Below are 19,174 nucleotides of genomic sequence, written 5' to 3' on the forward strand. Positions count from 1 at the left end.
GGTTTTTTGTTTCCACACACTGCATTTTTAGCTTAAACAAAGTGTATTTATTCTCTGTATTGTTCTCAAAGCAATTGAATAAATATCACCGAGTCTACAGATCTGGTCTCCTTTCCAGTGAACAACACAGCAGTCATGCTTCACAGGAAAGGGATAACATCCTCCAGTGCAGCTGATAAGAGCAACAATTTACAAAGCAAGAGATCCGTTATGCAGTGAAAGCTTTATTACCATGACTCGATGTTACATCTACAACACATAAGGGTTAATCATTGCAGCAGTTTGCAGCTGGTTTGTGCTCTCAGGGGAGTCATAGCAATAGACTTCTGTGTGTAAGACAAGGTCAGCCCTGCTCTCCTGGGGTCAGCGGGCCACGTGATAACACAACTCCGAAACTTCGGCTCCGGGCAGACACAGGTGCCAAACCCATTTTGTGGTCTGTTGTAGAGCGCTTCTTGTGGTTTTTATTCTTCTCAATAAAAACACATCCATTGCTCTGTGGTACATAATTGGAGGGTGAGTTCTCAGAGCTACCCATCAGTGAGAGTTTTCCGTGGCAGCAGTGGGTTCAGGAGTTTGCCGAGTACATGTAACATTTCACGGGAGACTTATTCTTAGTGGACTGAGAAAACAGAGCAGTCAATGCTCTGTTTAAGGGCCAAATCCTGCATAATTTGTTCAGTCTCTTGGTATAAAATGCTCACATGCGTAAAGTGAGCAGAAATCAGACTGTAACATTTTATTAATATTTATCTTCTACTGTTACAAGACACAACAATAATCAAATAAGAAAAACTTTAATCCTCAAATGCAGCTTTAATCTTCAAATTGGTTAGCTTATCAGAGGGGTAACATTTATTTTCAAAGACAGGCTGCTCAGAATGATCAGCTGAAATAGAAACCTATAAGTGAAAGGATGTAAGTTTATTGGGCAGTGTTGTCTATATTTATAGTTTCTGCTCAACCCATATTTCTGGTTTTATATGCATGTGTCAGAAATTAATATATGGTAAACTTCACCAACAGTTTTAAGAGATCCTAAAATATAATAAAATCAATAAATGATGTTCTGGCATAAATGTTTCTGTAGCTGAGGGTGGTCAGGTTCAAAGGGCAACATCTGACCATTTCTCTTTCCCACCCTGCTGCGGAGTAAGACCCTCCCCTCAACTTCAAATCACTGGGGAGAGGGTAATTTAAGCTATACTTGATGTACCCTATACATCACTGTCTTCAGGACCAGGTTTAAAATTAAACTCTGATGTACAAAGTTAAACAAAAATGAGATAAAAATTGGCAGGGGTTGAAGAGGGTCAAAGTAGTCAAAACACAAGGTAGACTATTGCTTCTTTTGATTTATGTTATTCTGTGCACTAAAAAAAATAAAATTATAGCTCTTGTGGAGACTTTTTTCATTGAGAATAACGCATTCCTAATTTGTTTTCTATAGACTTATAGGCATTTGCTCTGGGAGTTGGAAGCATTTATTTATTTTTTTATTTATTTATTATTTATTTATTTTGGTGGGGGCAGAGTATCCCAAACTGTCAGCAGAATATTCAAATTATCATTAGATGCAACCTTTGTCACTCAACGGCAAGTGAAGCAGAAGAGTATTTCACCTTCCATTAGTGGTTATCTTACAATGCATACATCTATAACCTTGTATGCCTGTAGAGTTTTGCTTTCAGGCAAGTCTTTTAAACACAAACAATGTGGTACAGTTACATTTGGTAGCAGAAAGAAAGAGTTCAGTGAATGTTTCCTTTTGCATGTTTTACATGCACATAATGCAGTTACCCTCCAGAAATTCAGTACAGGAAAGATGCCAAACAGCAGATTCTTTTGAAACCAATTCAAGAAAATCCTTGCAGGAAGTAAATTTTTTATGATGCAGTCAACTTTTCCACATATTGCCATTTACATGGTTAGTGTGTGGACTGCAGGCAAAATAATTTGGAATTGTAATCTTTATTTTCTATAATATGATAATGAAATCAACTACTATCCACTAGAATCAAATGAATTTCTCTCTGCTACTCCAGTGGGAGGAATAAAAGGGTTCTACTGGCTAAACTGCCAGGCTAATGGGAAAATGAAGAAAAACCAGGTCCTTGGATGGCTAGCAAATAAAAAATGCTTATTTTAAATAATGGCGGACACATACAGATCTTGAAATCTTTTAAAAACTGATTAAGCAAGCTTTTTCCAAAGGTTTTTAATTGTCATACTTGAAAGTCCTATTGACTTCATATGGATTACAGCTGGCTGAAGTGTGGCCATGTTGTTAGGCTGTACAAGGGCACGAGACAGCAAAGGCCTCTCAGCTCTGAAAATGTCTGAACTTGATTAAAAATCTAATAGGAAAAAAACTTACGCTGTCCAGGCAATGATAAAAAAAGCTCTTCTAGCACTGTTTCATTAATATTGACAATGATGATCCTTTGTTGTTATTAATGTAGTGAGGACCTGTTTGCCATCTACCATTCAGATTTTAATCTTTCCCCAAAAGTCTAAGCGATGCGTTGTGTAAAATGCACTTTGTACATGTGATGGTACAGGATTGACCTGCATATATGCCTTTAGTATACCTAATTTGGCAAGCATTGATGTCCTGATTAATAAATGCAATTCTTCACAAACACTTGGTTGAAAAGCATAAATGCAGTAATACACAAATAGCAGGTTGTTTTACAGATACAGTCAGGAAAGGTAAAGATCGAATGTTAGAATGAGTCTACTGTTTGGGATGTACTATGCCAAACCCTCTGAACTGAACACCTGGGCAATATTTTTTTGTATTAAGACTTTTTTTAATATCTTATTTTTGTTTAAAACTCTTGTGGTGTCACATAGAAGATGTGTTCTGCAACTATAGCAGATCACATGTAACAAAGAGCAGAGAAAAGAGCTATTTGGTTAGGAAATTATAATCCAAAAATTTTCCTATGTCCATTACACTTTGGGAATTGGAGGAAACTATGAATTAAGGAGATGACCACAAAAGTTACAAGGAATTGCTGCAGCATTTGCAAAATATGTAAATGCTATGAGAACTGTAGGATCTTAAAATGAAGGTTCAGCAAGAATACAGGAGCCACTCTGAGGCTGGTAACTGCTCAGAAATCAGGTGCAGAACAAAAAGATATGAGAAATCCAAAAAGCAAGAGATTCTCAGCTGTTAGAAATACCTGTAACCCCTTAAAATAACATGTTTAGCATGAGTGATATCTCTTCCTCATTTATCCATGCAGCAATTAGGAGCTGTTCTTTAGGAGAGGTGCATGGCACAGAAAATGAACTGATTGATTCCTCCTTGCACCGCATAGTTGATTAGGGGTAACTGATCTGTTTATAGATGTTACACTGAGCGTGTTACTGCTCACAATCATCCAGGACTTGGATATTGAGGGTGTCTAAGAGTGCCTGCTCAAGAAGGGCCTAATTCAGAACTCATCAGACTCAGATTTCCAGAGTGCACAGGGTTCTGGATGAGGCCTTTTCCACCCCCCTGTCTGGAGGGGAGATCTCCATTCCAGTGCAGCTGTGAGATGCAGTTTTCCACACTGTCTTATGCTGCCCATTTTTAGTGCACTGTATTCTAGAATTGACATGTACAAATTCTCTTTGCTGTTTATTAATGACATTGCAGTCCTTGTCTTTACTGGGGAAAGAAATTGTACCTGAAATTTCCTCTGAGTGTGTTCAGATTTTACAGTAGTTTGCTCAGGCACTTGCAAAGGTATCGTGCTCTAAGCAAAGATAAAGAACTGAGTCTATTATTTAATAACCCCCTTCTGACTAATTAACATTCACTCAATGAATGAAGGCTTTGCAGAGGTCCAGTCAAAGGCCTAAGCACCATTTAAGTCCGGCTTATTCCTCAAGGCACCTCTGAACTGAATTGGGCCCCATTTTATTAAATTACAATAGAAAGACTGCCATGTCAAGTATACTGATGCTGAAAGACCCAACCTCCCAGGACCTCACACAGATAAGTAATCATCACTTATGCTAATAGCACATTTGACTTCTGTGGGATGACACATGAGGATGGACTACTTACTTGACTAAGATTAGTAAGAACAGGCATGTTACACAGAACAAATGACTTCTAAATATCCAGCTGCAGCAAAGTGCTGACTCCCATCACTGAGTGTTGGGAGGGTGAATGAAGGGCAGGATATGATCTCTGGAAACCTTGCTGAATACTATTATTGAATTGGTGACAGTTTTGCAGATTTCTAACTCATAATAAACCTCAGCTCAGTGACACACTTCTTTCCAGTTTCCCGGCTCTGCTTTCCTTTTTTTTTTTTTTTTTGGAAAATAATCCAACAATCCATTTAAATTATTTTCTTTTTCACTCTTTCAATGTTTGCAAATTAATTTTGTGGGTTTGAAAGGTATTTAAGCAACAGCCACAAAGCCACAAGCTCTCCTGTTACCTGCAGAGCAGACTACTTGGTAGCATTTCTACACTGCCCTGCCAAGGTTCCTCCCCTCTGCTCTGCTGGGATCAGTGCAGTCTCTATGCTCATTTAGTCTTTGGCTTCTCCCTTCAAAGCTGACAATAATGGCATCATACAGGGTATACCATTCCAGTGATTTTGTCTCATAAAATGCCTAACTCTTAGGCCTCTGTTTAATACAATTTTGTTCCACACAGGTCACAGAAACAGATTTTGGCCCTTATGGTCTATTAAGCCTCTGAATCAGCACTCCAGGGAGGGAAAAATCTTTATGTCTAACCTGACTTAGTTTCACTTCATTGTTCTTGAATTTGTCAAGGTCCAATTTTTGCTTCTTATTTTGTTTCTAATTTAAAAAGTATTTTGTTGCTCTCTCTGTTTTTTCCATCCTGACCAGACTTTTAAAAATTATTCTTTTTTATTTTTTAATCACTGGCCTGAAAAGCTTTTTCTGAAAGTAATGTACTAGTGACCACCAATGACTGGCTTCTAGGGATTTTATGAATCCAAGATCAATTTATTCCTAAGAGCGGAAAAAACATAAATGATGAAAAATATTTCTGGTACATGCATAATAACTGGTATAAATATTGCATCTAACACCAAAATCCCAAACACTACAATCTGTTTACCAAGGGACCCTTAAATCCAGTTTTGTTTCAGCTATAATGTAGGGTCTGTATAAATGCCACAAAGTCGAAGAACATAAGTATTACATCATTAGTAGCATTCTTAATTGAGTATTTTCCTGTTTCTTGGGGGCTTCTAACTGAGCTGTAATGATTGTTCCATGTGTGTGCACCTGGGTGTTTTGCCAATCACATAAGTGAAACAAAAATGCCCTAATTTCTACAACTTTGCTTTCATTGCACTGTAAAGCACTAAAAGGAAAAACAGTTTCCTGAAGAACTCCTCCATAGCAGGCTCTTGAACAAGATGACTGTTTCTAATAAGCAACAGCTGTCGTTGTGGTTTTACTAGTCAAATGATTCATGTCTTTTCCTCAGAAATGATAAGTGGAACAAATGTTTACTTAGATATGTAACAGAGGAACAATTGAAAAATAGTAGACTGTCAAATAGAAATATTTTCCTGTTATCTGATCCTTGACAATTAGTCTGAACTGGTTTTTAGTCGAAAGGCAGCGTTATAGTGGTGCAGTTAGAACGGTGAAGAGTTTAGCTCACAGAGTTCTGCAAACCAAATTCAGCAGGCTGGTGTGTGAACGTCTGCAGCAACCCAGCGGATCTGAGGGGGCACAAGCACCTCTGTACAAACTCCTACATCTCCCCCCCTCCCATTCCTGGCAGACTCCCCTCCTAAATTTAGTCATCTCTGAAAGGGAGACAGTGAACTTACCATTTCCTCTCATTTCTGCTGTCTTCAGGGAGTACCAAAGGGCTGCTCTGCTGCTTGGTCTTTAGTGAATATCCTCTGTTGGCTGCTGCCTCCCTGGGATCTTACAGGGCCTTCTGGGAGCAGTGAAGTGTTCTAACACAGGAGATTCCAGGCTCTGTCCAAGGACAAAAGGATCACATTACCCTTCGGATGCTGGGAAGGAGAACCCAACAGACCCTTGATGTATCTCTGCTGAGCCTGGAAGCTGCTGCAGTCAGAGAGATTTGACACCCCTGTGGCATTGCAGGGCTTGAGGTACATTTTTGTTAAGTGCTAGAGGAAGCAGTGGCAAACTTGTACAAGCTTAAGACAGCATCAAAAAAACGGTGTTGTCTGCCTTTCAAGGGGTTCTGGGAGACACATGAGGATGGAGAAGGCCAAGAGAGCCTTGGGATGCTCAGTGTGCAAATGAAACTAGTGTGCATCTCTGACTTATTTGGACTTGAATAGATGCTTGCCAGTATAATAGGGTTTAAATCCACCTTTATTTTGCATAGTTTCTGGACTTTGTTGCTTTTTCAGAACTCTCTCTTCAGTATCACTGTATGGCACAACACTGCGTTGTACAGAGAGATTGTCAGAGCCTTGGTTTCCCATTTGTAAAAAGAGGTAATATTTCCTTTCTCTCAGCCTTATTCAGCTTACAAGGCTCCTGGGACTAGAATTCTTTTATTGCATGTTTCTGTATTGTCTCGTACAACAAGACCCTGATCTCAGTTGAAGTCTGTAAGTATCTCAGAAATATAAATAGATAATAATAAAAAGATGATTTTGACACAAAATGGAATTTTATATTCTGGAGAGTGAAATAAAATATGTACTAAAGTCTACTAAAGTGTAACCATGAGATCAAATGATAAAATTCTTCTGGCAACAAAGAGTTGACACAAATTTGTGAGATTAAACTGAACCAACTCAACGGAGGCTTGTACTGGTGGTTTATTCATATAAAGTATATGAAAAAAGTAAGTGAGATGATCAAATTACCCTCACAGCATGGATTTTGACATGGATGTAGACTAACCGAGTCACCGGAGGACTGAGCAGGTGCGTGGTTCTAATTATACCCTCAGTCTTGTGAGGAAGGAGCAAACTTCCCAGTTGCTTCCCTGGTGGAGATAAGGTGTTATCAGCCATCAGCAAATGAGAGGGGAGAACAAGGACAAGGCACCTGATGGGAGAAAGAGGAGGAAAGGAGGGGGCGAGGAGAGCATATTCATGATGCTCCTCATCCTTTAGAAATGTGTACACACATCGACTCTGAGCCTTTGGATGACACTTCTCGTACTCATTTCTTGTGTCTCTGAGTAACCCTTCCTTATGGGGAGGCACACAAAATTCCTTTTTAACATTTTCTCTTTTGTGGGCTGTAGTGAGATATCTGGCTAAATATAATGATTTATTTGTTTATCAATTAATCAACAACAGGCACACTAGGAGTTACAATCCAAACAGTCCCCCACACAGGTTTTTATCACCATATACTATATCCCTAGGGAAATACACATCTTTTTTCCAGGAGTATAAATGGACATTTCTATAAATTGCAACTACTTGGGTGCATGTAATATGCAATATTATTCATCTTTGTATTCCAGGTGAATCCAGACTAGACTACCAGCCTCTGGGGAAGCCTGCTTCATATAATTATCAGTATTCAAAGAATGATTGTAGATGTTGTAGCTTAACAGCAGGTGAATGGTCCTTATCTGAATATTAAATAAAGTGCAACTGGATTTCTAGGTTATCTCTGGCTAAATGTTTGCAAAGTCATTAGTGAAAGCATGCAGGTATAATCCCCACCACTCTTCTTCTTAAAAAGGATTTCCACTTTTGTTTTTAATTCCTTTACAGGATGAACTGTTCATCTCCCCTTCCTATACACACAATCTTGTCCCTTGATTGGACTACCAGAAACATCAAGGAAGCTGCCTTGTAAGTAGTACCTACACTTTTTATTTTTTTCAATCCTAAACAACAAAAGAAACCTAGAGAAGAGCGACAAAGAGAAAGATTTATTATTTCCTCTAAGGACTATCAGAGCTCTGAGTGTTGGGAAAGGCTCTGTGGTAAACTGCTCCTTTGTCCTCCCAAGTTCTGGGAACTTTAGCTCTATATTCAGTTTCCTTATTGCATGACCTAAGAGAAGCTCTATGTATTTATTCAGTAAAAACCTTTTATCATTGTTTTAAAATGGAGGATTTAATATACTTGAACACTGGCTTAGTAGCTTGAATGTGGATGTTACATGGAATGTAGTAGATAGTAGCTATGAGAGAATTAATAGAACAAAGAAAAGGAACAACCTCCCCCCGCTGAGCAGAAGGGACAGACGGGACCTAGCAGAGGAAAATTACTAGAGATAAAGGAAGAAGAATTACCATGGGACTATATAACATAAGATTTTCGAGGCACAACTCGTGTTTAAGACCCTAGATGTGAAGAACACAGTAGTCCTACATTTTGAAGAGGAATTTTCAAGGCAGACCTACTCTACAAAGCAGCTAGGCCAGGACATCACCTGCTTCCTTTGCACCCACCTCAGCCTGGGCCATCAGTGGCAATGCATGTTACCACAACAACTGCAGATATTTGATTTCGTTTGAATATAAAAATAATAGAACATTAAATTAAATATTATTTAGCTGAATATTAGAACGCAAACACAACCCCTCCCAAATGGGGCCATCACTACAATAAGCTATACACTATTTATTTGTACATGGATTCCCATTGGTTCTGAGCTGTAACATAGCCTGAGTTTTCAGCATGGCATAGCTGACCATCTTTAGTTTTCAAGCATTATACCTCTCATTGCTGCTGCTTCAGGCTTCTGCAGAGTCAGGCAGATGTTACTACACCCATCTACAAGGCTTTCTGCTCATTTTTTTATATGTATTAAAAACCTCTCCAACCCAACTAACAATGCCTTCACTAAAAAAAAAAGTAAAAAGGCTCACCAAAAACTCTTCTACACAGTTTAGAACCCAAATTTTCATTTTTGCTTATGTGTGAGTCACCTGCAGGCACTGGAATTAGTTCTGATTTAACCTTAAACATTTTCTAATGACACTTTTTAGCAATACCTGATCTCATGTCATTTGCATTCATTACTATTTTTATATTCTCTTGAAGCACTTAAACACCTCCTGATTAAAAAGTAAGCCCTTTAAGAGGCCATTTGCACCTAGAAGCCAATGGCCGAATCCAAATCCACTCAAAGCTGGTGGAAATTTTGACACTTATTTCAATGGCGAAATCATAATTTGGTCGAAGTGTACAGTAAAGCAGAAGATGATTTGCTTAGGGAGTGATGAGGGTTGGCTTTGTCCCTGTCATCAACCACATGCTGGCTGATTTAAGAATGAAACTTGGACCTACTCACAGAGGCAATCAATCATTAGCCTGCATGCCCTTGTTTCAGCTAGGCTAAGCAGTGGGACAAACATGGGAATATAATGGGAGAGCAAAATAACAGTGAGTTTTGGATACATATTTCCGTATCATATCCTCAAAAATCTTAAAAGCAGTCAGTTTATCCAGCATATGGCTCCTCTGTAGCTGATTGACTGAGGTTGTGGTTCCTGACTGACATCGTGGTCTTTGTTCATAACTTTCACCACTTTCAGAGACAATATTTGCATGCAGGAGGGCTGAACAGAATAGCCAGAATAGATGCTGGCTGTAATCTGAAGGTGACATACATGCTTTCCATCACTGGTACGGACTCTTGACCACTGCCCCAGCAGGTACTGCCAAGTCTCCTAAGCAGATCTGCGATTTGGCAGAGTTTTTAAATATGTACAGACTAAAACTCCCCCAGCAATGCAGACCTAGTCTCAAGCACTCTGGTAAATACTGTAGTACATATTTTACAACTGTACAATATCTACATTAGGAATGTAGTTGTTTCTAAGTCTATGGTAGATACTTGTCTGTCAGATTCTGATGGGAGCAGATTGTGAAGACAGAACCTGTGCTTGGTTCTGGTCCAGCAGTGAGGAGCAGTAACAACACCTTGTCAGCTCCCCTTGAGCAGAGGGTCCCATGGGCACAGAGCTGGTGCTCTGCCACCCTTGCCCTGCCTCTCTGCGTGGCCAGGAACTGCAGTGAGGGTGCACTGACCCCATTCTGGGTTTAAACCCATCAGCCACCCCCATGGAGCCACACTCCATCCCTACAAACTGTAACAACTTCCATAACACAAGGGGGTGAGCCCTGACCCAGAGCCCTGGTCACTGGTGCTCCCTGGACCACTATTGAGTACATGCCCAAGATGTTCACAGCCCTCAGCCTTTCAACACAGTCAGGAGGAGGCCCACAGCAGGTAAATTACTGTTGGCCATAGAAACATTCCTATATAGGAGAGGCTGTGAGTTACGCAAATATCTACTCTATAAATCTGGTATGTGGCTTTGAAGGAAAACAAAAAAGCCACTTAAAAATTTGTTCCAAATTTGGCCACAGTATAGTTTTGTTAGTTCAAAGAAATGAAGCTAACTTTATTGTTATTTGTGTTTGGATCAAAGAAAACTATGAAAATAAACATTAGACAGAATGATAATCAACACTGGAAAAGAAATGTTTACTAAAGATTTTCTTCTGTGTTCTCTTACCAGCATTAATAATATTTTCTTTTTCTAAAGTTTTCTTGCTTCCTTCAAAGAGATTGATTTCAGTAGAAAGAACAAACATATGCAAATAAACTGAATGATGTTATACCCCCTGCCCCTATCCCCCCAAACTGCATCAGATAATTCCATATTGTTAGTCTGCATTACATTTTTATCAGTTTTTTGTCTTAATCAGATATGAAGCTCTTGCAGTACATCTCTCGAACTGGGCTGTGACCCTGATGTGACTCTACAGCACAGAAGCAGCCTTAACCCTGCTGTAATCTAATAGTTCAAATTTAACGGATTTGTTTTTTCAGTGGAAATAATGGCTTCCTGTCACAAAACAGAGACACAGATTACATGTCTGATAAATGGCTTTGGCATGATTTTTTCATGTAACACACAAGTAACAGTGTTCTTCATAAGATTCATGGTTTAAGGATTTGGTGAAAGCATGGATAAGTTCATTACTATGCCTTTTCTTAAAAAAAACCCCAAACATCCTGCATGTCTGCTAGGGCTTTAAAAACAAATATTTGCCTGGAAAGAGCTCACCTATGCTTTCAAGTGTTAATTTAGCCTCAAAACATTATACTGAAATTATTACCATTGAGTGCTGATGTATTTTTTTCATGAGGCATATTATTATAATTGATAACCCAAAATGGAAATAGGATAATTCTGATTTTATAAGCTACCACCCATACAGACACTGAAAATTTCCACATTATAGCCATAATTGTTTTTTGTCATGCCATAATCCCCTAAACATTATCAACTAATTAATAGCTGAACAATACATAAGGAGATATACAATTCTTCTACGGACAGAGTTACATATTTTGAAGGAGTTTATTATCTGTAGTTTGGTTTCGAAATCACAGTTCAGATTATGCTTCTGCTGCCTCCACTGGTTACCTTCAGCCCACCCAGCCACCAGCCTTACACTGGGAGTTGCTAACTCAGAGCATTTACAATGAGGTAATCATCACCTTGTAGCTGAGTGGTGCGAATGCTGGTCAGATGGCCTGTATTTTATTAACAGAAATAGGGTCACAAGTCAAATACATGCTTGGGGTCAGTGAGCAAACACAAAAGAAGATTAGAGGAACAAAAAAATGTGACTGGAGGGGTAAAATCCCACTGGGGGTTAATCGAGCAGAAATGTATCAAAGAATGTAAACTACCCTTTCTTTTGTTATTCATCGTATGGGATGTAGTTCCTGTGTCCTGCTGATTCCAGTTGGATAGGGCATCATCTCCCGAGTGCTATCCTTTAATGAGCTCCTTGGGCAGAGCCTTACAGAGGGCCTTCCAGTAATACTCCTACTTAGGCTATTACTACTGCTACTACTATTAAACAACAACAATAAGAAGAATTAAAACCACTTAGCATAAACATTTAGATCAAAGACTTGCTTCACCTAATATTGCACTGTGCAATGACTGCTTATAAAAATAGGAGAAAAATAGCATTCAGTGTCACTTCTCTGGGATTCTCTTCTGCCTTCAAGATGAAAAGACTGGACCAAGAATTAACTTCACCAATATACTGATTTAGCTCCCACTTGCAGAGCAAATTAATTAATAAAAATATTTCTGAAGAAATGGTATTGTATTGCTATAGTTCTAGTTTTTCTAAGACTGTCTTTTCATATGACAGATGAACATGTAAGGAGTCAGCAGCCCTGATCTGCACAGTAAGTACTGGACTTGGTAGGGCCCAAATGGCAGCAGTCAAGAAAAATCATAGGGTACTTACCAAGCAGCAGCTGATTTTCTCTTCTGATACATGTTCATCGCTCTTCCTGTGACAAGAAGCAGAAATTCTGCCTTATTTGAACTACACACATTTGTCTAATTCCTAAAATCCCAGCAGTAGAAAGATTCCCTTTTCATCAATTTCCATTTATTATGCTTGTAGCTACATATTGTAATATGAATTCTTTTATCCATGTATACTGCACATCTATAGATTTTATGTTTTCACACATCACATGAAAAGCATATTTCAAAACTATTGCATTATCGTGTGCCAGAAGAATATTGCTGTGGGAATGCAGACACATTATCCAAAGTACAGTATAAAACAAGGAAGTGAGTGTCAGGAAGGAAGGAATTCTTAGTTCTATGACTACGTGCCACTGACTTACCATGCAATGTTCACAAAGTCTCTTAATCTTATTTTGGCATACTTTATATATAAAACGAGGAATATGTCCTTCTGCAAGGCTGAAATAAATGTTAACTGGTCCAATCATGCCCTCTGAGAGCAAAATTGGGATTTCTGTCATCAGCTCCAAGATGAGCCAAATCAGGCTCAGAGATGGTAAATCTTTATGTTCCAAAGATTAAGACTACATAGATGAAAATTTCATGGCCTGATACAGAACATGGCAGACTACTGAAGACTAATGTGAAATAAAATACTGTAAATGTGAGTATTCCTTGAACTGAAATCAAGGGCTTCCATCATTTCCTATCTAGCTATCTATAAATGTTTTCCCATACAATATATTTTCATGCATTATATACTTCCTTCCAGAATATATGTTTTTGATCCCACATCTTCAAGCAAAGTATATTTCTAACTTATATATCACCCCTTACGTTTAAAACTAATTATGTGCTTAAGTGTTTTCCTGCATTGAACCTTCGTGGGGCCACAAGCAGGATTTCCCTCCTCCTTGGGTGGAGGGTGTTATGGCAGTGTGTGCACACTGTGCCTGACCTCAGATCAGCTGCCAGGCTGTGGACACCCACATAAGGATTTTCTTCACAGAACTGATCTTAAAAATGGAAATGTCTGTCTCCTCCAGCTACACTGGCAGACACTGTTTACCCAAAGATCCAGATACACAAGACCTTGTTATCAACTGCAGCTTTTATACAACTTACAAGTAAGTTAGTGGGTTGGAAATCACACATGTTAGAAATATTTTCTGAAGGATATGATCATATTTGCTGCCCTTAAAAGTGTTTAATGTTGCATGTTCATTACATAGATTAGTGTTACTTAATTTATAAGGTTTTAAAAAATGCAAATTAGCACAGAGTGGATTTATAAATGCTTGGAAAATAATAGTATATATCTATTACACACAAAAAATAAAACCTCATGTAGCTACATTGACATGCAATTAATAGATTTGGAAAAAGCCATGAGCAAAGTCTTTCCAAGGTTTACATTTCAGTCATTCTAGTCCTTTCTATGGAATACAGTCCACTAAAACTCGACATGCTGAAGTCTTTCTGCTAACTCAGTGTGGAAGCACTACTGAGAAGAGTTAGCTTTTTAATAATGTGGTCAAAATATTTTAGGAAAGATCACTTCATGCACTACAATTAATTACCTTTACAACAGTATTATGTGGAGGAGACATACTATACACTTTGGACAGCAGTGCTGAGATGTATTGTGGTTTGCACAATGCCAAAATGCTGTATTACTACTTAAGGGTTTGTGAATAAGAATTTTACTACAGTCACAACATATACATTGGGCTCTTCTAGTACACTGATCGCTCAAATAAAAAGAAAAGAATGTTTTTGATCTGCAAAGAAGATGAGCAAAAAGTAAGTCTGCTCATCTTAACTCTGCATTAGGAGAAAAAATGAACTTTGATCTATCATATTGCAGAGCTGCTTGTATTTCAGTGGCAATTTATCAATTTTTAATAGTCAAGGCTCCCAAGTAGCAAAACCTTCTTAGACTTCCTAATCTAATAGTCATTATTTAAAATTTTTATTCTGTATGACTTGCTGTTCAGAAGCAAGAAAGCAACATAATTTCTTAAGAATTCTTTCTTTTATAAGAATCGATGAAATGGAGTCCAACACTACTAATTTTGTTCCTCCTCATGCTGGTGTAAAAACAATGCAGAATCCCACCAGAATCCCACCTCAATATATCTTAACATTTCTTACCTAATCTAACAGCACAGTGTATCAGCAACAGGACTGACTTAAGGTCAGGATACAGCAGCACCACCATCCCTTAAGGGAATTCTTTCTCCTTTTGGGATTGCAGCCCATCCATGCCATCACCCTGTCAGTGCTGGGCTGGGGGCTCAGCTCTGCCTCCCGTGCCCCTCCAGCCCCAGCTCGGGTGTCTCCCACCCTGCAGGGAGCAATTAGGAAGCTCTCGCTGTGCCCCAGCCACCACGGCTGCTGCAATTTGTAGGGGATATAACAGGTCTCTCTGCTTCCTCCCCCAACACCAGAAGGGTGAGAGAATCTCTCCCAAGCATCCAGCTCCACTGTGAGTCCCAGTTTTTCTGTGTAAGGTGAGCCCTGTATTCCTGAGACAATGGAGTCGTGAGGATATTAAGCACCCTGTGGGCCTACCAGAGGAGTGATTCTAAAATAAGCTCAAGACTGTCTAATATTAAAAAGTTGACCTTGGCAAGCCCAAAGCACAAGGAGGAGCATTTAAGACTGCAGATCTAAACTTGCTTGTTGTTATTGCTAAACATTAAACCCTAAGGTCAGAATTCAGCCACTCCGACTCAAAAACACATCAATGTGTTTGCTAAATGGAAACCACTCTCGCATCACATCTTATCATAATGCCACAAAACGCAGAAAATTACAAATCAGTTTTAAGGCAAAATACATGACAGCAAAATATGAGTACACAAAAACTACATTAAATATCAGTCTTCATTTGTCCCTACCACTTCAGCTTACCTCTCAGTTCAAAACTACTCTCTGCAGCGCACAGCTTGAGATAGTCTAAGATCCATTTTAGAGTGGACTGAAATATAAATGACAGTTCGCGCTACACATGAACATAGACAACTGTATAAAATATTTAAATAAAGACAGAAAAGAACAGAGGAAACCAACAGAGCCTTTGGCAGACCCAGCCTTTGGGAATTTAGCAGCTTGAGATTCATTGCAAATTTCATCTTTAATGTTATTTTTAGTTCAATATTTTGTAGCACTCAGAAGTAAATCTTTGTGTGCTGTCTCTCCTCCTGCTTGTGCTGCTTCCTTTTCTGATCTTTTCTTTTAAAGAAACCCAATATATTTTCAATACAATTGATTTGTGACATGTTTTGTGATATTTGTTAAAGTTATCCTGTTTCTTCATACAATTCAGTGAAAGCCATTGCACTGTTTTTCTTTTTAAGTGCTGAATATCGCTCATCATAACTGAATATAAACGAGACCCCCCAACAGTCTTTGTTCCACCACACCTTGTGTTGCATTAAACTCTCTGACATTAAATTTGATTCTTGGGTTAGGGTCAAACTCTTTTTTAAACCTCTCACCACTGCTCCAAATACTGCCACACACAGTGCATTTCTGGAGCAGTTTTGATTTTATCCTGGAATCTGTTCTTTGTCTCTCTCTGAAGCAATCTGACTGGAATGATACACAATAACACAGAACTGGAAGATGCTGCAGAGAGGATGCTGGATAACTACCAGCTGTAGGAAGATGGAAACACTGCCTCACGTCGTCTCTCTTTCCTGCTCCTGCCTGCACAGGGTGAAATATGGGAGACTGGGGAAAAGTACAGATCCTTCCACACTGCTTCCTGCATACTGGATGGCTCTCCAGCTCCCTCAGGCTCACCTCTCCTGTTGCTGTGCCAGACAAATCCACACAGTTACTGGCTCCTTCTCTACCTGGCCAGGGACCACAGAGGCCAAGGAACCAAGGGTGGAGGCGTACAGGCAAATCACGGCAGGCCAAAGCAGGGTGCACAGCACAGCCCTGTCAGCCACCCCACAGAGAGCACCCCACACAGGCTCTCACCCAGCACCAAGCACAACACAGCCTGGGTGCAGGTGGAAAAGAAACAATCACATTTACATCAGGTACCAGGGAGCTGGCATGTGAAAATGGAAATCACCAAAGCTTCTGAGAAGCTCTGAGTTCACACCCTAGTCCACCCCACTGTACACTGCTGTCTGTCCATGCTCAGGTGACTTGTTCAAAGTCTAGCCCTAGCTTTTGAATTGACTTTCCAGGCCTTTCCCCTTCTTGCTGTTGCAGAGAACTCAGTGAACACACTCTCCCATTGCTACACTTATGACTTAATAGTTGTGCCACAGATCATGGCATTACAAATGGATTATTTCATATATTGTGAAAATGATAAGAGCACTGTGATGTGACATAAGACGTGAACCATATAGGACATACAAGTTTAAGGCTACTTATCTGTGCAGTATGAACACTATAAAGCTATTTTTGCTTTAACTAATTCTAACTTCATCAGACTGCAGTTGGAGTTGGGAATTTTTCCTTTTTTCATGGCAAGATTCACAAGAAGAAGAGCTTGCCAGATCATAAGGCTTTAAAATTGCAAGAGAGATTTTCTATTTCAAAAACCTAATTTCTAACATATAGAGCCATTATTCAACAGTTGCCACAAATGCAAGGACTAGGAGCCCCAATTAAATGACCAGGCATCAGTCTTAAAACAAACAAAAGAAGTATTTTATCCTCACAGCGCATAATGAAATTACAGAACTCATGGCCACAGGATGGTGTGGAGGTCAAAAGTGTAAATGGACCATAAAAGGGATTACATGAAATCATGCAAACGAAATCCATCACCAGCTACTAAACATGATGATCAAGATCCAGCCTCCAAATCAAAATGCCTCTGACACTGATCCTCAGAGGGCAGGAGCACAGAGGGGAAGAAGGATTTGCTCTATATGAGTGATATACAGTTCATACAGTTTTTCCCTAGACATTTGCTCCTCTCACTCTCAGAGGGAAAGCACTGGTCTACATGGACATTTTGTCTGACTCAGGATGGCAGCTTCTGCATGAGTTCTAAAGTCTTCAAAAATCCTAACTCATTTCATTTGATACTGTATGTTTGAGAAATGCTTCCACTTAAAATTCAAGATAATTAGGAAAAAAAGCCTGTAAAGAGTCAAACAGAGGGCAAAAATAAACCAAGGTACCCAGAAAAGATGGAGTTCAGAACATTTTCCATGAAAGTCATATTTTGCCATATACCTGTGCTTCAGGATCTCATTTTGCACTACAAAAAATATATCCATCTGATGGTTGCAAAGAAGGAAGTTAACAATACAGAAACCTATTCGGTGTCCACCTTCCAAGGTCTGCTGGGAGGCTGAAGCACATCTGACAGTCGGGAACCATCTCGTAAATCTGAAATGTGTCCCTGTGGCCCCTGCAGCACTGAAATCACTGCTCACCATTGCTTTCACTGCATTGAATCATTTGGGCCTCTCCCTTTCTATGTGAGTCAGGTTTTGAAAGCTGAGCTTCCTCTAGCCTGTAGGATTCATAAACACCTGCCCCATTAACCCAGTTTCACTATTTGTCTAATGACAACCACAAGTAATGACCTGACTCAAGTCATGTCAATATTCTGCCAAAAACTACCATTTTGCCCTCTTAGCCACCTCCTCCCACCCACCCATAGGTTATGGAACTGTGGGATGGTTGCCAAAGAAATGCAATAAAAAGTAGGAAATGACATATACAAATAAAATTCACTTACCTAAAAGCCCTGTATGTCGAATCTCTTTGTGCTGCCTCCTCCCCCACCATCTACTCCTTTACTTCCAGCACTTGTTTCTCCTTTCTCTGAATTTCCTCTTTCTTTGCTGCCCTTTTCCTTCACATGTTCTACTTTCTGTTCTTTCTTTTTGCCTCTTCTTTTTATGCCCTAGGTTTTTTCTTTGGCTGAAAATGAATAAATGAATGCTTTCACAATTTTCCCTTGCTTCAGAGACAGTAAAGCATTATGGTGTCACTTTACCATTTTTGCTCCCTCTTCTCAGTTTTTCTGCCACTACTTCTGTTGTTGTTTTCCACTTTTTCTCTGGCCTTCCTCCCTAGCAATCACTCCCTCCTTGCAAGTACTCCTTCCTCAGTGACTTCATATGCTCCTTGTCTCTGTGGAGCTCCTGTTATCTTCCAGTGCAGTTTGAAACAGTCCAAATTTCCAGGTGGATTTGTTGGGCTTCTGAAGTTTTGATGGTGGGTAAAAGTCATCCTAAATAAGTAAGCCAATACTGAGGAAAGTTTCTGGGTGCACAGATGTGGCTTTAGGGGGAAGCAGGGATATGAACTGGAGTGGAGCTGAGCCCTATTCCAGTTGTTGGGGGAAATATCCCCCTGATAAACTCTAAGCCACTTATTTCACTCTTATTTCCTTAGCCTTCCAAATATTCTAAGTCATTGCCTTCTGAGTGCACTTACAGCATGCATCCCTAAAATCTGGACTCTTTAACCTCGTGGATGCCCCTCCTGCCAAGAGTACACAATATTAGGAACAGCACTCTAGTTTACCTTGCAGTTGGTCACATTTTCCTGATGCTTAAAACCCCTCTGAAGCCTGCCTATGGATCCCAGCAGGTAAGTTTGCTGCTCTAATTTGGGCTGCACTTGCTGAGCTGTGGCCCCTTGCAGCTTTGCAGGGTTGTGTCTAAACATACAGTCACTACACACACGTGTTTCCCAAGGTTTAAATAGGCTATAAACCATTCACTCATTTCAATTCATCCCTGTGCTCCTTCATTCCTGTTAGGCATAAGTACATTCAAGACTTAAAGGGAGAAACAGTATTTCAGGTTTGTGAGATAAGATGGTGAAAAAATGGAAGCAGCAATAGCTTTGGTATATATTTTCTATGCTAAGAATTGAGAGAATGAGGGATTAGGTCTAAAGTAAAGTGCAGAGAATGAG

General features: G+C 39.5%; 1 long non-coding RNA gene across 2 annotated transcripts; it reads right to left on the reverse strand.

The window, feature by feature from the left end:
• Positions 1-293: 293 nt before the first annotated feature.
• On the reverse strand, positions 294-18,313 carry LOC127479120 (uncharacterized). Of its 2 annotated transcripts, XR_007907468.1 has the most exons (7): positions 18,246-18,313; positions 17,985-18,163; positions 15,176-15,242; positions 12,249-12,294; positions 6,895-6,979; positions 5,832-5,985; positions 294-622 (listed from the first exon to the last, which is right to left on the reverse strand). It is a non-coding gene; the product is annotated as an uncharacterized LOC127479120 (long non-coding RNA). The 2 variants fall into 2 exon arrangements; XR_007907467.1 differs by lacking the exon at positions 15,176-15,242.
• Positions 18,314-19,174: the final 861 nt, after the last annotated feature.

Source organism: Manacus candei, unplaced genomic scaffold, assembly GCF_025592945.1.
Source record: "Manacus candei isolate 608988 ecotype Guabito, Panama unplaced genomic scaffold, ASM2559294v1 h1tg000065l, whole genome shotgun sequence".
Lineage (NCBI taxonomy): Eukaryota > Metazoa > Chordata > Aves > Passeriformes > Pipridae > Manacus > Manacus candei.